Source organism: Pseudophryne corroboree, chromosome 6 (genome assembly GCF_028390025.1).
Source record: "Pseudophryne corroboree isolate aPseCor3 chromosome 6, aPseCor3.hap2, whole genome shotgun sequence".
NCBI lineage: Eukaryota > Metazoa > Chordata > Amphibia > Anura > Myobatrachidae > Pseudophryne > Pseudophryne corroboree.
Window position 1 is genome coordinate 196,971,433 of NC_086449.1, and position 22,408 is coordinate 196,993,840.

The following is a 22,408-nucleotide window of genomic DNA, read 5'->3' on the forward strand; positions in this document are numbered from 1 at the left end:
GGGAGTAAATGGTTCTCTGTGCTGGATCTACGCTGCGGCTACTATCAAATTCCTATGAGCCGGAATGACCAAGCCAAGACTGCCTTCATTTGCCCAATTGGATTCTTTGAGTTTCTAAAGATGCCTCAAGGCATAAGAGGAGCCCCCGCTACGTTTCAAAGAACCATGGAAAAGACCGTCGGGGACATGTGCTACCGGGAGGTACTTGTGTACCTTGATGACATCATCGTTTTCGGAAAAAATCTAGAAGAGCACAATGAAAGGCTAATTAAAGTACTCGATCGACTTCAGGCACGTGGGCTAAAATTGTCAATTGAAAAATGTAAGCTCTGTCGATCGTCTGTGAAATATTTGGGACACATAGTGAGCAGGCAAGGCATATCCACAGATCCGGAAAAAGTGGTGACTGTTAAGAACTGGCCTCGACCTGAAAACTTGAAAGATTTAAGGTCCTTTTTAGGATTCTGTGGTTATTATCGTAAATTTGTGCCACAGTATGCGATAGTTGCCAAACCATTGACTGACTTGACTCGAGGGTATCCCCCTGTTAATCAAAGATCACGCCCTACAAGGGAGGATAGGGAACATCAGTATTATAAGCCTCGAGAACCCTTTGGTGAAAGATGGACAGCATCTTGTGAAGAAGCGTTTACACATTTAAAAGATCTTCTCACCAAATCCCCTGTATTGGCCTATGTACAACCAGACTTACCCTATGAGGTTCACATAGATGCTTCCTTTGAGGGCCTAGGGGGGGTGTTGTATCAGTTACATGGTAAACATTTACGCCCCATCGCTTATGTTAGTCGAGGATTGTCACACAGTGAACGAAACTATCCGGTACATAAGTTGGAGTTTTTAGCGCTTAAATGGGCTGTGAGTGAAAAATTCCACGATTACTTATATGGTGTGCAATTTACGGTACACACGGATAACAATCCCTTGACTTATATACAATCATCTGCAAAATTGGACTGTACTGGACATCGGTGGTTGGCCGCTCTGACTAACTATGAATTTACTATCAAATATCGTCCAGGGGCTACAAATTATGATGCGGATGCTCTATCCCGGCTACCTCATGAAGATAGTGAAGTGAAAGAGGATGAGTGGATCGAAGTGCCTGCAGCCTCGGTTAAGGGGTTATGCCAACATATAGGTCTTAATCGACATCATGAATCTGCTGCCATTTTGTCCACCGGAGCGTCTGATGCGGCCATTCCTCTCTCTTACTGTTGGTTAAGTCGTATGGAATTGGAGGGATTAGATCGGATAACACCGGAGCAGATGGCTATATCTCAACGAGAGGATCCAGATATAGGTGATGTGTTGAGACTGGTAGAGAATCCCCATCTTCCCGTGATGTGGTCCAAAATGTCACCAATCTCCAAAATATTATGGCGACAACGTCCTAAGTTGAGGATCGTGAAAGAAGTGTTATATAGAACTGTTAGAAAGAATGATGGGAGATTTAACCTGCAGCTGATTTTGCCTAAGCATTATAAAAAGATGGTACTGAATTCATTACACGATCTGCATGGCCATTTGGGATATGATAAGACTCAGGGATTAGTGGCTGATCGTTTTTTCTGGCCTTTTATGAACCAAGACATTGAGAACTATTGTCAGACATGCAGTAACTGTATCCTGAGAAAAACCCTACCTCTTCAACGGGCTGCTCCGTTAGTGACTATCAGTTGCTCTGGGCCGATGGAGTTAGTATGCATAGACTTTTTAACTTTGGAAGGACCGGAAGGATCAGATAGTCATATACTGGTGGTAACTGATCACTTTACCCGGTATGCTCAAGCTTATCTAACATCAAATCAAAGAGCAGGGACAGTAGCACACACTTTATGGGAAAAGTTTTTTGTCCATTATGGACTACCGGCAAGGATTCACTCCGATCAAGGAAGAGAGTTTGAGAGTCGGCTAATTAAAGAATTGTGTAAATGCTGTGGAATAAAAAAATCGCGAACCACACCTTACCATCCGCAAGGTGATCCCCAACCTGAGCGATTTAATAGGACACTGTTAAATATGCTTGGTACTCTTGGAACTCAGAGGAAATACAAGTGGAAAAGATATGTTTCTACATTAGTGCACGCCTATAATTGCACCAGAAATGAGACCACTGGATTTACACCCTATTATCTCATGTTTGGTCGTGAAGCTAGGCTGCCTGTAGATGTTTGCTTAGGGACACAGGTTAATTATTCTGTTGGATCATCACACTCGCAGTACATTAAGCAATTAAGGCAACAGCTGAAAGATTCTTATCAAATAGCGGAAGCTGCCTCGAAGCATATGGGAGAAAAGAATAAAGCTCGCTTCGACCATGGATTAAAGGAACAATGTTTGCAGCCAGGGGACCGTGTATTAATACAACTGCTGGGGGTACCAAAGAAAAAGAAATTAAGCAATAGATGGAGAAGTGAGCCCTATGTGGTTGTTAAAAAATTACCTAATATTCCTGCTTATCAATTGGTACGGGCTGATGGGCAGGGATCAGTAGTAACTTATCATAGACAGCATTTGCTCCCCATTGGTCAAGATATAAGGTGGGAGGAGTATCTTGAAAGTGACCTTCCTCCGAGTAATCGAGGTGGTTTCCAAGGGATGAACATTGATCAGGATGATGAAGGTATATTGGCTCCCGAGAATAGTGACAATATGGAGGACTATGCTTCAGGATGTTATTATCGAGATCCAGAATATTTAAGGGAGGAGAGTGTTTCAGAAAAAACGCATCAACAAGCTGAAGTGATTGATGCAACTGTTACCGAGGAAGTGAATGAGGGAAGTTGGGGAGTAAGGGAAGCTTCCGAGGTGTTTGATGTCTCCCCAGAAAGATTAGAGATAGAGCCGGAAGGACTAGTTAGTTTACCTCGACCCCAAAGAGTTCGTAAGCCCCCAAGAATCTTAACTTACGAGCAGTTGGGCACCCCTAAGGAAGTCCCTTTGGTAATACACCCTCATTTAATAATGACCTGGCCATATTTTGGATATAAAATGGGCACATAATAGATGGATAAGTATAGTAATAAGTATGGTGATGGTCACTCAGTTCAGAAGTGCCAATCCCCAGGGGGAGCATGTAACCCTGTAATAGTAATGTAATAGTAATAAAATAAATAATCTGTTTAATGTTAAATACATTCTATAAGTATAGAGGAGGTAATGAAGTTATATATTTGTTTACGTGTATAATAATAATATATATATAAGTTTATGGAGTATGGACAATATTGGGCATAATAATGGCACAGACGTTTCTGGAAGCGCTCGTGCCCTTTGGATGTGTGTCAGAGGGATGACTACAGAGAGAGCGAGACAGTGGAGGGAGCTCGAGCCGCCCTGTGGGGGCTGAGGAGAGCGAGACAAGGTGAGGGAGCTCGAGCCGCGCTGGAAGGGAGGCAGAGAGCGGGACAGTGTGAGGAGACGGAGAGCCGGAGAACAAGTGTGGCGAGCCGGAGAGGAACAGAGGTGGTGAGGTACCTCAGAAGTGGCGGGATCCAAGACGGGATCAAGAGCCCCGGAAAGTCTCCTTCATCCTCTGTACATACCGCTGCTGGTAATTAGGGGACCTTGTATCCGTGAAGTGGAGACGGATAAACGGCCTCTCCGGGATAAGGTATTCTGCAGAGCAGCGGCCGGGGGAGGAGCAGTGACAGAGTGACTGAAGAATCAAATACCCAGCAAGGAGGTGTGAGTAACTGCTCTAATTCCTCCCATAATAGGGAGGGAACCATTGTACTAAACCTCCTTAAAAAGTGTCAGTGACATTGACTATAGCAGCGCAGCTCTGAGAAGAAGAACAATATATTGTTAGCAGGTTATACGGAACACCGGGTAACTGGCCCAATTGATGATAAGTCTGCCCACATCGTAGTAGATTTCAGGGGGGCAGTATGAGAGACCCCCGAAGGATGCCATGCATACCAAGATGTTATAGTATAGTATACTCTGAGGATCCATAGGAAGGGAAAAGAAAATACAGAAAGACTTCAACAAAATTTTGCTACACTTACCCTTATAAGTGATCGTATACAATTGACACTATCTATATCGTCAGATCCACTATCATAATTGAACTCTAGAAATCCTTCAGTGATATATGAAGGCATAGCCCCTTAAACCCCTGCATCATTTATAGGAGGTTCAGTACCAGCGGAGCAATAGGGGTAATTGCGACAATATTATATGAGATAAATAACATTGCGGACACTAATTTGGATATTTTCACTGATTCCTGTCAGAGACCCTGGTAGAACTAAAATAATATCTTAAAGATATACCCTGTAAATTAATAAGCTGAGTGGGTATGATAAATGACTGGTGAATTCATTCGACTTTATGGTGTTTATGCAGTAAAGTGGATTGTATAGGACTGGGGAATAAAATACCATCGTCACTCAGTAATAGTGGATCAATACAGGCAATAACCATTATCCATGAAGAGACTATTATTAGTGATTACATGGATTGAGCCATAGCTTTTAAGGAGAAACCAGGATAGATTTATATATATGTCTCTATAAGCATATCAACCAGTTTTAGTAACTACTTCTTCAGTGGAATAGATCATCATCAGCATAAACCCTCCGATTTCAGCTACTATATATGATATTATCCAGGGCCCCAACAAGTGCACCAACGAAGCCTCTGATAGGAGGGACAGAAATATTAAACTGGGATATTATTGCGCAATCCTAACTACTACAAGTGATAATTTGGTTAAATGGGTTTGTTTTTTCTTACATAACCGGTTCACCCTGAGGTTTTTTTGTAGTGCATGCAGATACTATTGTATAACATAATAGTATGTTGGTAAGCTAATGTTTATGTTGTAGTCATACACTTGAATGCACAAAATATAAGTACTAAAAGCAAGTGGTTGTGTAGTATTCCTATTCACTGAACTTACCTGTCAAAGGGAATTCCGGAGAACAGCCCGGGTACGTGTCTGGAAGATAAGACAGAAGAATCTAGATAAGGTGAGAGTGAAAATTTACTGTCATAACCTAAATAGTTACATACAATTATTCACATTTCATATAACGGGCGTTCCCAATCTAGCCCAAACCAAAACTGATTGGGTGGAGGCACTAGATAGCAATACCCTCTAGTAACCCAAAGGAGTCGCTAGTCAGTAGGGGTTACACTGAATTCTAAATTTGCTGCACTATATAAGACACTTAATAAATAAATAAATATATATATATATATATATATATATGTATACACATGCAAACAGAATATATATATGTACTGTATATCTCTGCTTCCTCCCCACACACACCACAGTCTGTCTCCCTCTCTCCTTCCTCCCACACACCCCAAAGTCTGTCTCTCTCAATTATTCCATGCTGCATTCACAACTTCCCCACCCCATCCCAAAGCCCTGTATCCTCTCACCAAGCCACACCTGCGCTGCACTCCCCAGTATCCAGATCCTTACACCACATAGCAGGTACCATACAGCGCTCACACCTCACCAGAAGAGGCCAGCGCAGGGCACAGGAGTCCTGGCAGCGGAGCTTCTGCCATGCCCTATAAATGCCTGCAACAGAGCTGGACTCAGAAGAGTGGATGCACACTTCTACCACACAGTCACTGTGTGTGAGAGGCTCCTGTCACTCTGAGACCGCACCCGCACCGCCCACAGCTCGCTGCCTTAATTGGACAAGATGGCTTACATCCCTTCCGGGCACTAAGCTGCGTATCCTTGGGGCCCCACTGATCCTTGTCCCCTTTGACACCCCCTGTCGCTGGCCCTGGTCTCTGCACATGTTACATCTCCTTACCTGCAGTGCAACATGGTTTTGCCCAATTGCAAACTTTCTTGGTTTGCTAACAAACCTATATAACCCCTGATATGTGATGATCTCAAAGTATTGTCCATGCTCCCTGGTCAGCAAACAGGATACACATAGTACCCTTGCTTTTTATGTGAATGGGACAACAGAGTGAAGGGCCAATACTAGATCGAAAAACAATGGGCAACCAGGGGTGATTTAAAACCCGAATGCAAAAATGTATCCAGGAAGGTTTGGCTGATCCCAAAAAAGCTCTGCTACCGTTTCTTCAGATAAAACTAGGGTGTATGAAGTAGTTTGTAAACGTTTTGCCAAAAGAAGGAGTTTGTTTTAAGTAAAAAGGTTCTGTTTCCTACTATTTCTGAAGCTGCAGCTTAGGTCCTAGGGGCAGATGTCACTGTTGACCCAGGCCCCCAAATCTCAAAAGCAATCTAAAGTGCCTGGACCCAATGGCTTCCCAAAGGCCTATTATAAATCTTTACCTAGCAACTTTTCCCCCGAGTTGATTCATCTATTTAGTGAGATTTTGCATGGGTCCCCATTTCACCCTGAATCCACTTCCTCTAGAAATATTGTTTTGCTAAAACCTGGTAAGGATCCTTCCCTTTCTTCCAACTATTGTCCCATTTCATTGCTCAACACCTACCTTAAACTATTTGCAAAGATTTTGGCTAATAGATTGAATGTAGTGTTGCCCTCCTTAATACATCCTGACCAGGTAGGTTTCATTCCCACTCACCATGCCTCAGACAATGTAGATTTCATCCATTATATCAATGTAAACAAACTCCTCTCTGAGGTTTTAGCTTTAGACACAGAAAAGACGTTGGACCTCCTTTCTTGGCCCTTTATGTTTTCTACCCTGTCCTCAGCTGGTTTATACAGCACACTGTAGGATGGGAGAAGAAAGGGAGGGAGCACAATGTGTAATAATGATGACATGAATGCATTATAGCAAAACAAAACTATTTTTTTTTACTAGTTTTTAGAATTTTTTCAGATTTTGCGGAAATTCTGCAAAAATGTGATACCCATATCTTTCTTACACATGTGGTCTTTACTGTGGTGCAACATCCTTGAAATGCCACATCTGTCAATTGAGCCAATGTCTGGAAAAGCCAGCACTGTCCCAGAATTCAACTGTGGTTTCAGCACTGACATGAATTGCTGTATAACGTAATATTATTTAATTGCTAGCAAAGCATCAGCACATTACTACAATAATGCTTATTTTTTTTATCACAACTCCTACTTAAGGCTAATTCCAAATTCTGAGGGGCAGTTTAATGAAAAGGTGTTTCTACAATTCCCAGTGTTTGGACTGTATCCCTAGCCAGGGCCATCTTTTTTTTCCCACTGGGCAGTTGCCCAAGGGACCCAAGAGTCTATGGGCCCATGGATGATAGCCGAGGGTCCCCTCTTGTCAGAGTTACCAGGTTTTTGAAAATTGGTCCTGGGAACCGGAGATATCAGACTACAAAGCAGTGGTCCCTGGCCAAGCCTGCTAATTGATCTTCCCGGCTCAATATCACCAGTTCTGTCTGAGAGTATACTCCAAACACTGTGACTATTCCCTCTTGGTAGACACTGGCAGCTTGTCTCTACCATGCCCTGAACCAGAGATATCAGCCTTCCAGCAGCCAGTCCCTGCTCCACCTCCACAAGCATTAAACACCCCCTAAAACCCTATATACCGGGGCCCCTTCATTCAGCCCAAAGCTCCCCTTCTACAGTTTAGTGCCCCCCTCCACACCTGTGCAGTAAAGGAGTAATTATCAGAAATGACAGCTCCAGGTCCTAAACACTAAGCAGGATTTAAAAACCCCTTACAGTCCACGGGACATCAGCACTGCTGCTGACAGCATCCCCCACCCACACCGCTGGAGGATGGGTAGGGGCCCCAGTGCACTGCTTTGCCCAGGGGCCTACACTGCTGTCAAGACGGCCCTGTCCCTAGCAACCCCAAAACATCACCGGTATTCCTTCACAATGTGTGGAGAGTCGTAGGAAAATCTGCATTGTAGCTCTCGTATAAGTCGTAATTTGTGCACCTTGCTGTTAATCGAATTGCCCTGTAAATGTTTTAAACATTAATTTCTCGTTCCATTAAACCGAATGGTTAGGGCTCCACTCCTAGAACCTTCTTCTACTGTACCAGAGGGGAAAAAGGCCCCTGATGACATTTATCAGTGGTGTCCACATTTTTGGACTGTACATCATATATACTGACACCACTAGAAGATTATATCCAAATCATATCTTTACATTCTTATCTTCTCTGTACATGCAGGGGATTATGTAGGAGCAATCTGCCTTTCAGTTCTATGTGACCTCTCTTTTTGGCATCAGTTTCTGTATTGAATATAAAGAGATCACATTAAAATCCTGTAAATGGCTGTCCAACAATATTGGTGCAGCACATAACTGAACTGGTTTTCAGCTCTACAGAGAGACTTTATGTCAGCATTCACTCTGCTTGTACTGTGTACACAGCACCCTGCCCCTCATCTTGTCATGCTAGAGTACTCGTCGCCATGGAATGGTGAGTGACAGGTGGGCACAGCGCATAGGTCAAAGAGTGAGTGAATATAAATTTGCAGCATCAATTGAGAAGCATGGATTGAGAATTGTTTTGGAAATGTAATGGGCATTCCTGGGCGGTGGCTATACAGAGGCATGAAGATAGTCCATCTTATGGGCAAGTAATGGAAGTGTGGCGGGCGCGTCTCCAAAGTGGTTGCAGTCTCAGATGCACAATAAATGTACACATAAGGCCATTCTCTGATGGAGTATTGTGCGACCGATGGTGGTGTCTAAAGACCCTGAAAATAGGCATCTCAGGACTTTAGCATCAGCAAGTTGCAGATGAAAGATGGGCAAAAGACACAGACTCTGTAACGAATCAGGCTCTCTATATTATTCCACAGAGACTCTCATCCCTTGGGTTATACAGGCAGGGCTAGTATAAGGTTTCGCTGCACCCTAGGCAAAACTACTGCTCCCACCTCCCCTCAACATTGCAACCAATGGTGTCTTAGAAATTCCACAGCCACCAAATGCATTAAGTAAAAGGATGTCTTTCTCTGAGACATCCTTACTTTTGCGATAGGCAGACTCAGTGGCACCCTCCGATCCTGGTGTCCTAGGCAGCTGCCTAATGTATACAGGTGATTATGGCCTGCAAAAATTGTCAGGTAAAGCACTGTTTCTCTGACGTCCTAAGTGGATGCTGGGGACTCCGTCAGGACCATGGGGACTAGCGGCTCCGCAGGAGACAGGGCACAAAAGTAAAAGCTTTAGGATCAGGTGGTGTGCACTGGCTCCTCCCCCTATGACCCTCCTCCAAGCCTCAGTTAGATTTTTGTGCCCGGCCGAGAAGGGTGCAATCTAGGTGGCTCTCCTAAAGAGCTGCTTAGAGTAAAAGTTTTGTTAGGTTTTTTATTTTCAGTGAGTCCTGCTGGCAACAGGCTCACTGCTACGAGGGACTTAGGGGAGAAGAAGTGAACTCACCTGCGTGCAGGATGGATTGGCTTCTTAGGCTACTGGACACCATTAGCTCCAGAGGGATCGAACACAGGCCCAGCCATGGAGTCCGGTCCCAGAGCCGCGCCGCCGACCCCCTTGCAGATGCCGAAGAGTGAAGAGGTCCAGAAACCGGCGGCAGAAGACTTTTCAGTCTTCATGAGGTAGCGCACAGCACTGCAGCTGTGCGCCATTGTTGTCAGCACACTTCACACCAGCGGTCACTGAGGGTGCAGGGCGCTGGGGGGGGCGCCCTGGGCAGCAATGAAATACCTATACTGGCTAAAAGATACATCACATATAGCCCCTGGGGCTATATGGATGTATTTAACCCCTGCCAGGTCTCAGAAAAACGGGAGAAGAAGCCCGCCGAAAAGGGGGCGGAGCCTATTCTCCTCAGCACACAGCGCCATTTTCCCTCACAGAAATGCTGGTGGGAAGGCTCCCAGGCTCTCCCCTGCACTGCACTACAGAAACAGGGTTAAAACAGAGAGGGGGGGCACTTATTTGGCGATATGATTATATATATTAAGATGCTATAAGGGAAAAACACTTATATAAAGGTTGTCCCTGTATAATTATAGCGTTTTGGTGTGTGCTGGCAAACTCTCCCTCTGTCTCCCCAAAGGGCTAGTGGGGTCCTGTCCTCTATCAGAGCATTCCCTGTGTGTGTGCTGTGTGTCGGTACGTGTGTGTCGACATGTATGAGGACGATGTTGGTGAGGAGGCGGAGCAATTGCCTGTAATGGTGATGTCACTCTCTAGGGAGTCGACACCGGAATGGATGGCTTATTTAGGAAATTACGTGATAATGTCAACACGCTGCAAGGTCGGTTGACGACATGAGACGGCCGGCAAACCAATTAGTACCTGTCCAGGCGTCTCAAACACCGTCAGGGGCTTTAAAACGCCCATTTACCTCAGTCGGTCGACACAGACACAGACACGGACACTGACTCCAGTGTCGACGGTGAAGAAACAAACGTATTTTCCATTTGGGCCACACGTTACATGTTAAGGGCAATGAAGGAGGTGTTACATATTTCTGATACTACAAGTACCACAAAAGAGGGTATTATGTGGGGTGTGAAAAAACTACCTGTAGTTTTTCCTGAATCAGATAAATTAAATGAAGTGTGTGATGATGCGTGGGTTTTCTCCGATAGAAAATTATTGGCGTTATACCCTTTCCCGCCAGAAGTTAGGGCGCGTTGGGAAACACCCCTTAGGGTGGATAAGGCGCTCACACGCTTATCAAAACAAGTGGCGTTACCGTCTCCAGATACGGCCGCCCTCAAGGAGCCAGCTGATAGGAGGCTGGAAAATATCCTAAAAAGTATATACACACATACTGGTGTTATACTGCGACCAGCGATCGCCTCAGCCTGGATGTGCAGCGCTGGGGTGGCTTGGTCGGATTCCCTGACTGAAAATATTGATACCCTTGACAGGGACAGTATTTTATTGACTATAGAGCATTTAAAGGATGCATTTCTATATATGCGAGATGCACAGAGGGATATTTGCACTCTGGCATCAAGAGTAAGTGCGATGTCCATATCTGCCAGAAGATGTTTATGGACACGACAGTGGTCAGGTGATGCAGATTCCAAACGGCACATGGAAGTATTGCCGTATAAAAGGGAGGAGTTATTTGGGGTCGGTCCATCGGACCTGGTGGCCACGGCAACAGCTGGAAAATCCACCTTTTTTACCCCAAGTCACATCTCAGCAGAAAAAGACATCGTCTTTTCAGCCTCAGTCCTTTCGTCCCCATAAGGGCAAGCAGGCAAAAGGCCAGTCATATCTGCCCAGGGATAGAGGAAAGGGAAGAAGACTGCAGCAGGCAGCCCATTCCCAGGAACAGAAGCCCTCCACCGCTTTTGCCAAGTCCTCAGCATGACGCTGGGGCCGTACAAGCGGACTCAGCTGCGGTGGGGGGTCGTCTCAAGAGTTTCAGCGCACAGTGGGCTCACTCGCAAGTGGACCCCTGGATCCTACAAGTAGTATCCCAGGGGTACAGATTGGAAGTTCGAGACGTCTCCCCCTCGCAGGTTCCTGAAGTCTGCTTTACCAACGTCTCCCTCCGACAGGGAGGCAGTATTGGAAACAATTCACAAGCTGTATTCCCAGCAGGTGATAATCAAAGTACCCCTCCTACAACAAGGAAAGGGGTATTATTCCACACTATATTGTGGTACTGAAGCCAGACGGCTCGGTGAGACCTATTCTAAATCTGAAATATTTAAACACTTACATACAAAGGTTCAAATCAAGATGGAGTCACTCAGAGCAGTGATAGCGAACCAGGACCTCCATGTCCCAATTTGCCCTTCTCACCAAGGGTACCTCAGGTTCGTGGTACAAAACTGTCACTATCAGTTTCAGACGCTGCCGTTTGGATTGTCCACGGCACCCCGGGTCTTTACCAAGGTGATGGCCGAAATGATGATTCTTCTTCAAAGAAAAGGCGTCTTAATTATCCCTTACTTGGACGATCTCCTGATAAGGGCAAGGTCCAGAGAACAGTTGGAGGTCGGAGTAGCACTATCTCAAGTAGTTCTACGACAGCACGGGTGGATTCTAAATATTCCAAAATCGCAGCTGTCTCCGACGACACGTCTGCTGTTCCTAGGGATGATTCTGGACACAGTCCAGAAAAAGGTGTTTCTCCCGGAGGAGAAAGCCAGGGAGTTATCCGAGCTAGTCAGGAACCTCCTAAAACCAGGAAAAGTGTCAGTGCATCATTGCACAAGGGTCCTGGGAAAAATGGTGGCTTCTTACGAAGCGATTCCATTCGGCAGATTTCACGCAAGAACTTTTCAGTGGGATCTGCTGGAAAAATGGTCCGGATCGCATCTTCAGATGCATCAGCGGATAACCCTGTCTCCAAGGACAAGGGTGTCTCTTCTGTGGTGGCTACAGAGTGCTCATCTACTAAAGGGCCACAGATTCGGCATTCAGGACTGGGTCCTGGTGACCACGGATGCCAGCCTGAACGGCTGGGGAGCAGTCACACAAGGAAAACATTTCCAGGGAGTGTGATCAAGTCTGGAGACTTCTCTCCACATAAATATATTGGAGCTAAGAGCAATTTACAATGCTCTAAGCTTAGCAAGACCTCTGCTTCAAGGTCAGCCGGTATTGATCCAGTGGGACAACATCACGGCAGTCGCCCACGTAAACAGACTGGGCGGCACAAGAAGCAGGAGGGCAATGGCAGAAACTGCAAGGATTCTTCGCTGGGCGGAAAATCATGTGTTAGCACTGTCAGCAGTGTTCATTCCGGGAGTGGACAACTGGGAAGCAGACTTCCTCAGCACGACCTCCACCCGGGAGAGTGGGGACTTCATCGGAAAGTCTTCCACATGATTGTGAACCGTTGGGAAAGACCAAAGGTGGACATGATGGCGTCCCGCCTGAACAAAAAACTGGACAGGTATTGCGCCAGGTCAAGAGACCCTCAGGCAATAGCTGTGGACGTTCTGGTAACACCGTGGGTGTACCAGTCGGTGTATGTGTTCCCTCCTCTGCTTCTCATACCTAAGGTACTGAGAATTATAAGACGTAGAGGAGTAAGAACTATACTCGTGGCTCCGGATTGGCCAAGAAGGACTTGGTACCCGGAACATCAAGAGATGCTCACAGAGGACTCATGGCCTCTGCCGCTAAGAAGGGACTTGCTTCAGCAAGTACCATGTCTGTTCCAAGACTTACCGCGGCTGCGTTTGACGACATGGCGGTTGAACGCCGGATCCTAAGGGAATAAGGCATTCCGGAAGAGGTCATTCCTACCCTGGTCAAAGCCAGGAAGGAGGTGACCGCACAACATTATCACCACATGTGGCAAAAATATGTTGCGTGGTGTGAGGCCAGGAAGGCCCCACGAAGAAATTTCAACTCGGTCGATTCCTGCATTTCCTGCAAACAGGAGTGTCTATGGGCCTCAAATTGGGGTCCATTAAGGTTCAAATTTCGGCCCTGTCGATTTTCTTCCAGAAAGAATTGGCTTCAGTTCCTGAAGTCCAGAAGTTTGTCAAGGGAGTACTGCATATACAACCCCCTTTTGTGCCTCCAGTGGCACTGTGGGATCTCAACGTAGTTCTGGGATTCCTCAAATCACATTGGTTTAAACCGCTCAAATCTGTGGATTTGAAATATTTCACATGGAAAGTGACCATGATGTTGGCCCTGGCCTCGGCCAGGCGAGTGTCAGAATTGGCGGCTTTGTCTCACAAAAGCCCATATCTGATTGTCCATTCGGACAGGGCAGAGCTGCGGACTCGTCCCCAGTTTCTCCATAAGGTGGTGTCAGCGTTTCACCTGAACCAGCTTATTGTGGTACCTGCGGCTACTAGGGACTTGGAGGACTCCAAGTTGCTAGATGTTGTCAGGGCCCTGAAAATATAGGTTTCCAGGACGGCTGGAGTCAGGAAAACTGACTTGCTGTTATCCTGTATGCACCCAACAAACTGGGTGCTCTTGCTTCTAAGCAGACGATTGCTAGTTGGATGTGTAGTACAATTCAGCTTGCACATTCTGTGGCAGGCCTGCCACAGCCAAAATATGTAAATGCCCATTCCACAAGGAAGGTGGGCTCATCTTGGGCGGCTGCCCGAGGGGTCTCGGCTTTACAACTTTGCCGAGCTGCTACTTGGTCAGGGGCACACCCTGGCTGAGGAGGACCTGGAGTTCTCTCACTCGGTGCTGCAGAGTCATCCGCACTCTCCCGCCCGTTTGGGAGCTTTGGTATAATCCCCATGGTCCTGACGGAGTCCCCAGCATCCACTTAGGACGTCAGAGAAAATAAGAATTTACTTACCGATAATTCTATTTCTCGTAGTCCGTAGTGGATGCTGGGCGCCCATCCCAAGTGCGGATTGTCTGCAATACTTGTACATAGTTATTGTTACAAAAATCGGGTTATTATTGTTGTGAGCCATCTTTTCAGAGGCTCCGCTGTTATCATGCTGTTAACTGGGTTCAGATCACAGGTTGTACAGTGTGATTGGTGTGGCTGGTATGAGTCTTACCCGGGATTCAAAATCCTTCCTTATTGTGTACGCTCGTCCGGGCACAGTATCCTAACTGAGGCTTGGAGGAGGGTCATAGGGGGAGGAGCCAGTGCACACCACCTGATCCTAAAGCTTTTACTTTTGTGCCCTGTCTCCTGCGGAGCCGCTAGTCCCCATGGTCCTGACGGAGTCCCCAGCATCCACTACGGACTACGAGAAATAGAATTATCGGTAAGTAAATTCTTATTTTTGTGGCAGTGATAACGTTTATTTACACTACAGCATGGCAAACAACACGTTACTTTACTGTATTTGTTTTTTATTGAAATGTTGGGAGACTTTGGGAAGTCAGGGCAGTTTACGTGAATTAACACAGATAAATGGACCTTCAGTTGATTCGTTTATACTGTACTCTATGCTGAAAGTACTAATTACAAAGATAGTAATTTTGTACCGGACGGTCGGCCTTGAAAAATCATCCAACCTGCCCAACTGATCTGATAATTGGTTGGCAGTGTATGCGCTGTCTGCCTGCCCGACATTTCCCCTGTTCCTTCACAGGTGAGAAACGTCTCTGCAAATATTGGGGGTAATTCCAAGTTGATCGCAGCAGGATTTTTGTTAGCAATTGGGCAAAACCATGTGCACTGCAGGGGAGGCAGATATAACATGTGCAGAGAGAGTTAGATTTGGGTAGGGTGTGTTCAATCTGCAATCTAATTTGCAGTGTAAAAATAAAGCAGCCAGTATTTACCCTGCACAGAAATAAAATAACCCACCCAAATCTAACTCTTTCTGCACATGTTATATCTGCCTCCCCTGCAGTCCACATGGTTTTGCCCAATTGCTATCAAAAATCCTGCTGCGATCAACTTGGAATTACCCCCCTTGTGTGGCCATAAGCTCACAGTGTATGGTCACGATACTGTATCTGCTTTATTACCAGTATTATTTATATTGCGCACACGTATTCCGCAGTGCTTTATAAAGAATATTTGGTCATTCACATCAGTCCTTACCCCAGTTGAGCTTGCAGTCTATGGGCCTAATTCAGACCTGATCGCTGTGCTACAAATTACACTGTCCTGCGATCAGATAGTCGCCGCCCAGTGAAAATTCACCCCCTGCAAGTGTGCGATTGCATGTGTACGCTGTGCGAAAATTCCCCTCAGTCAGCGGACAGCTGCAAAATCGTTCACATCACACTCACCATTGAATGTTTTTCCCATTCTGTGCAGTGTGTGCATAGCTCAATACTTACACCTCCAGTGCAAAGAAAACAGGCTGATGGGAGCCGGAGCTGACGTCACACACCCTCCCTGAAAACGCTTGGGAACGCCTGCGTCTTTACTAACACTTCCAGAAAACAGCCAGTTACCACCCACTACTGTCAATCACCTTGCAAACAGCCGTGCTATCTAAATTTTTGCACCATCCTGTTGCTATTTGTCAACGCACCTGTGCGAAAACGCAGCGATCAGGTCTGAATCGGGTCATATATTTCCTACCACATGTACACAAATACATTAACACACTAGGGCTAATTTTGTTGGGGAGCCAATTAACCTACCAGTATATTTTTGGATTGTGGGAGGAAACCCACGGAAGCACGGGGAGAATATACAAACTACACACAGGTAGGGCCATGGTAGGAATTGAACCCATGACCTCAGTGCTGTGAGGCAGAAATGCTAACCATTACACCATCCGTACTTCAGGGGGATGGGGGCTAGGGGGGCACGTGCCCTGGGTGCTGGGCTGTAGGGGGCGCTTATGAGCCCAGTTCGTCTGTATGAATAGTTTCCGCTAGCTCCCCGACAGCAACTGACCTGCTGTAGGGAGCCAGCAGCACTAGACGCGGCTCTCTGTGCTTCCGGGATGCGGGCGCAGGCACATCGCGCGTGTGACGTCATGACGTCGCACGTGCACGTGACGTCGCACACGCACTTGACGTCACACGCGCGCACCCGGCTTGAGAGAGCACGGAGCTGGAGGCGGGAGTCTCTGGTGCCGGTGGCCGCGGCTAAACTAGCAAATCCTGGCTGCATGCGCACAAAAAAAGTAGGTGCGTGCTGCGGGCAGCTACCTCCACACTGTGGACCACACAGCACTGAGGGGGGACTTAATACATATACACTGACTGGCTCACTGACATGTGACATTTTTTTTAAACCAGTATCCCACATACTAATATTATTAATACTGCAAATGCTGATGTGCTCACGGTGCCTTCCTCATGGACACAATAGCCTCCAATGTAGCAAGCGGATGGAGGCGGCACTCAGAGACTTTTCAATATTAAACGTGAACAAGTTTAATGGTGCATCTAAGTTTCGGAGCCGACGGGGCTGTGTTTTTTATTTATTATTTTATTTATTTATATTTTTATTTAAAAAAAAATTTGTGGGGTGGGGGGCGCCAAATTACTGCCTTGCCCCGGGTGACAGAAATCCTAGTTTCGGCCCTGCTGACAGGCATTTTATATGACCGTGTCTGCCCAGCATTATATATAAAATCTGTCTTCAATCCATACTTGCCAACATTTCTTATTTCCTCTCCGGGAGATGCCTGGAGATAAGAAGCAGGTGAGCGGTGAGGATGGGGCCAAGCTAATTGCATCATTAATCCCTGCCCACACACCAGGAAAAGTCCGCGATTGGGCATTATTTGCATAGGGGTGCGGCTAAAATTACGTGATTAGCATATAATTGCGTCATTAGGTTCCGCCGGTCAGCGATTTCGCCGTATTATTCTCCCCATTCTGCCCACTTCACTAGGAAGTAGGCAGAATGCGGGAGGGGTGCCCACTCTTCCAGGGCTGCGGAGGACTACCTGAGAAATTGGGCGTCTCCCGCAGAATCCAGGAGAGTAGGTAAGTATGCTTCAATCTAAAATATTGTATTGTACCTTCTTACTGAATAGAGAACAAGATAAGGCTAATTTAACACTAGGGTTAAATGCACCGCAAAAACTATAGCACAGAGTTGTCAATACCGAACACTGTAACTGTAGAAATGCTGCATGCAGGGCACATTCAGTATTTTACTGGCATTCAAGAAGGCAAGTGTGACATCACGTTAAGGAGTCTCTGACAGCTCCTACTTACAGTATAGAAATGTACATCTCCATCACAGGAGCTGTCACTATTAATAATACTATTTACTTGACTTCCCTTTGAGTCGACGCCAATCAGGACAAAACAATCTGTTATTAAGAACCTCCATCAGCACATTCTTGTATCATGTTCCTACACATAAATGAGGTTCTCACATGTGACAGCTCCTGCTATAGGGACGCAGATGTACAGGAGCACATTTTGAAAGCCTGAAGTTTCAGCTTTCTGTGGCGATGCGTCATGCCTGAACTGTAAAGCATATGGCGCCACCTACAGACTGACCGAATGTACTGCACCACAATTAAAAAACAAGGTCTTATCAGAACCATTTTCTGTGCCTTCCATAGGTTTGGCACGCAGCTGAACGATACTGGGCCGATTTGCTGTACTGGAACAACAAATCGTCTACATCATCTAGTGCAGCCGTGGCCAACGCGTGGCTCTTGAGACGCATGCAGCTCTTTCTTTATTCAAATGTGGCTCCCAACACTCAGTCACCTGACCACAACAGATCCTGGAAACCGGTGCACTCCAGCCAGACACACAGCAGCACTATGGCGACTGAAAACTGAGGAAGCCAGATACTGGGCTGTAGTGATGTATGAGGGTGGGCTGGAGTGACACAAGGGGGAGCTGGCTGGAGTGACACAGAAGGATCCTGGCAGGAGAGACATAATGGGGGAGCTGACTGGAGTGATAAAGGAGGGTGCTGGCAGGAGTGACACATGGGGGAGCTGGCTGGAGTGACACAGGAGGGTACTAGCAGGAGTGACACATTCACACATAGGCTGGCTGGAGTGACACAGGAGGGTGCTGACTGGAGTGACACATGGAGGAGCTGAAGTGTATTATGTGAATATGGCTATTTCAATATATGTTATATGGATCTGGATTTTTTAATTATTTTATGTGGAAGTGTCTTTTTCAGTGTATTTTATGTTGGATCTGGCTTTAAAATGTATTTTATGTGTATCTGGCATTTTCATTGTATTTTATACCAGGGGTGTGGCCTAGCAGGCACAAGGCCACACCCCATTTTTGCACATGCGCGTTCGGCTTGATGTCGGCTCTTTGACGTACCTAACAAGATTTTTTGTCTCTTTGTCTCTGACTGGTTGGCCACCCCGGTCTAGTGTATACGCACAATTGCATGCTCCCGTGGGTCGTATGCAACATCCTCTGGTTGGCCATGTTGGGCAGTCAACCAGACAATCTTGTGTCCAATTAGGTGTTGATCATGTAGTGTGTACGGCCAACTGGACGACCAGACAATGCAATATATACCCTAATAGCCCATTATTAAAATTAGCCAGTAATCATGTGTATGGAGTAAATGATAAATCGTATACAACTAAACAATGCTATATGATATATATTGTTCGTATGTGATATTGGACAGTGTGTACGCTCAATATCGTATGTTCTGGGTTCATGGGAAATTGGATGTAAAATTGGTTCAATTACAAGTTCAATTACAAATTCAGCTGTGTACCAGCCCAAGTCAGCCAATGCAAATCGGTTCGCAGCTGGAGAGGCACCCAACATCATAAGGGCCCTACACATTTAAAGATCCGCCGCCGAGCTGCCCGACGGCGGATACGGCCGACCTGACGGCGGGGAGGGCAGTGACCCGACTCCATTGAAGTGCAGGCAAATATGGATGAGATCGTCCATATTGGCCTGCATGCACAGCCGACAGGGCACCAGCGATGAATGAGTGCGGGGCCGCGCATCGCTCATCGCTGGTGACTCCACACTGCACGATATGAACGTTATCTCGTTCATTAATGAACGAGATCGTTCATATTTTTGAGGATTATTGGCCAGTGTGTAGGGCCTATTAGGAGTGCTGCTCTTTCTCAGACAGTACAGGGTTGTTCAGAAGTCCGGAGGAGTCTATAGCATATTTTCGCAGGTCCACTGAGAAGGAAATCGCCTCTGAATCAGGCCCTCTATCTGGAGATGAAATGTGGGGATTAGGATTATCTATCTATTCATTTTAAATATAGATTAAAAAAAATGAGGCATTATTTGAAAGTTTGAAGTTATATTGTTACATATGAATTAGTATTCATTACTGTGTGGGCAATAGTATATAAAGAGGCTAATGCAGTGCTGTTGGCCAAATGAGTGTAAAATGAGTAAAAATATAGTGCAGAAAAATCTATATTTGCCTATATGCAGAGTCATACACATTTTCAGATGCATACAGTACATCTGTGCATATATGGCATATTAGTCTAGTTTGCAGCAAGTTATTATCACGGCATGAATGTGTTCTCATACTTGATTACTTTGCCGGAAGTTGCGGGAGACTACTACATTTTGCGGTTAGACCCCTGCACCTCCGGAAGAGTGGCCGGATTTGCCGCATCCCGCAAGATGGGTAGAAAGCACCGTGAATAGCGGCTCCATTTTGAGGGGGCAGGGTCTAAATGATGTAAAATCCCATTAGTCCCTCCCTTTCTATGCAGACCCGCAAAACCACCACTACAGGGGCGAGGCCTAATGATGTGATAGCCTGGAGAAGTTGCATGCAACGTCTCCTCTCCGGACTCCTCCTGGAAAGGAGTCCTAAAAGGTTGACAAGTATGGAGTTTCTGCTGGTCTGTATGAGCCTCATTTGTGTAAACATTTGTTCAATGTACTAGGCCTACATTATAACTCCCCTCCCTCTCTCCATACCGCCTCTCCAGGTACAAGACGGATGTGTATGTGATGAAATTGCGCATACATGTGTTTGTTTTCTGAGCATGCGCAGAGCAAGATCACACATGATTTGTGGGAAAATCTATCTATAGATTGGCTGACAATCGTCTTTCTATGCTATTTCCTTGACAGGATATATTACTGAAACGTAAACTGTAAGGGAGAGACATACTAAGCAGTGAAAAGAGTAGAGAAGTGAGTCAGTGGAGAAGTTGCCCATGGCAACCAATCAGCTGCTCTGTATAATTTTATAGTATGCAAATGATAACTGTTACTTCAATGCTGATTGGCTGCCATGGGCAACTTTTCCACTGGCCCACTTCTCCACTCTTTTTGCTGTTTAGTACATCTCCCCCAGAATCTGATTTTATACTACACTCCAGGATGGGGATAGCCATGTCAGCAATGCAGGGGGCAGCTGAGAAGGTGGTGCTGGGTGTGTGACGTTTTGATTGCATCATTGCGGCCCCTCTATAAAATAGCAATTATTACAAGCTGCCAGAATATCACACTTCATTCGAGAAGTAGGTAGCCGTGAGGGGCTCCGGGAGATTTGCTCACTTTACCAGGCGCCTGGGAGAGGCAGACAAGATTTCGGAGCCTCCCACACATTTCGGGACAGTAGGCGAGTACCTTTTAAACCCTTTTATTTAATTGAAAACTGTCTGAAATCTATTACTGTGTGTTTATTTCTGTTATATTTTTGTTATCTGAAGCATTGTGACTGCTTTATGTTATATTATGCACTATTAAGTAATAAATGATGTTGTCCTTTTACACGTATTCATGCACCAGGGACAGCTTGGTCATTTTGCTAATGATACATTTTATGGCATATATAGCTAGGAAAAATAGATCTGATTAAAGTAAGTAGCGATACGTGTAGCAGAACCGCAGCCAAACTGTAGGCTTTGGGAAAACTACTCTCAGTGGCAACAGAAGAGGGCACTTAAAGGTGAGTGTGGGATATTAGAAGGGGGATTTTAATCATTACAGCCAGGCCATGGGTTGATTTTTATCAACTCTTGCACACTCACATGTCACGAGACTCATGTGAGTCTGATTTGTGACCAATGTAATATGCTGGCACTGTATAAGTGGGTTGGGGCTGAGCGACCGGTGCGCGGGATCCCGGAGGTCAGCATACTGACCCCGTAATCCCTGCAGCAGAATGCCGGCGGGTGGGGAGCACAACAAAGCCCCTTACGGGCTTACTGCGCTCGCCACAGGTTCTATTCCCACTATGTGGGTGTCGTGGAAACCCACGAGTGGAAACAGTCCCTGTGGGTCGGCATTCTGTCTGCCGGCATTTAGATTGCTCGGGATCCCGGCATCGGCTTGGTGAGCACTGGGATCCCGAGCGGCGGTCACATGACCACATCCCAAATAAGTAAATGCTAATAAATAAGAGTACTCCCGTGTCATCAGCCCCAAAGTGTGCTTTAGCTGCCGTATGTGAGTGTGTATTAGCAGTAGGTGTGCGTAGTATATATGAGCAGTGATTGCGGTGTAATAGCCCCCCTGAGGTTGCTCTCAGTGCTCTAAGAAATAAACACTTGTATATTAATCTGTCTCTCCAGCCAGAGCGGCTTTTTGGCAGATGTTGTGAAACAAGCAGAACATTCCTAAAATGTGTTGGAGTCTCAGAGATGGGTCTGAACGGGGACCAGGTCCTGACATTATCTCTTCTAATTAAAGCCCAGCAACCCTGCCAGGGAGACCTGCTAAATCATGGCCATTATGAAGAAGCTACTTAACATTAGGGAGAATTCTGCATTAGTTTTCCTGCAAACAGACTTTGCAAGTACTGCAGAGCATTCGAGAGGGAAAGGCTTTTAGCTTAATTGAACTGCAAGACTTGAAAATGGCATCTCATTTGTCAACTTTCACTGGCTCCCCTTCAGTTCAGGTTAATTGTATCCTCCCCCCATCCCCAAACCCAATAAGAACTCCAGCAGGGGTGGATGAGATGAGCAGGAAGTAATTTCATGGAGAGACCTCGTCGGGGGGGAGGGTATATACAGTGTCCAAGAAGCACCGTGCCTTTTGCCAATTTTTTTTTTATTTGGTGGTGGTTTTCTAGCTTAATTGCACAGTTATTTTAAGTGCCAGATGAAGTTCTTTAAAGAAGGACAGATATAAGTGCTGACAGGCAGGGGTTAATTTAAGGAAACCGTGTTTCCCTTCTGTAGGATTTGATATAGCCTCTACTGTAGTTTGTGGTTTTG

At 46.0% G+C, this 22,408-nt stretch overlaps 1 long non-coding RNA gene across 1 annotated transcript in view; it reads right to left on the reverse strand.

Annotated features, from left to right (window-relative positions):
* LOC134935126 (uncharacterized) overlaps positions 1-22,408 on the reverse strand; it is a 332,446-nt gene that overhangs the window by 163,780 nt on the left and 146,258 nt on the right. Inside the window, exons 3-4 of the long non-coding RNA XR_010179919.1 lie at positions 6,559-6,708; positions 4,928-4,966 (exon numbers count right to left, since the gene is read on the reverse strand). This is a non-coding gene — a long non-coding RNA (uncharacterized LOC134935126). The remainder of the gene's footprint in view (positions 1-4,927; positions 4,967-6,558; positions 6,709-22,408) is intronic.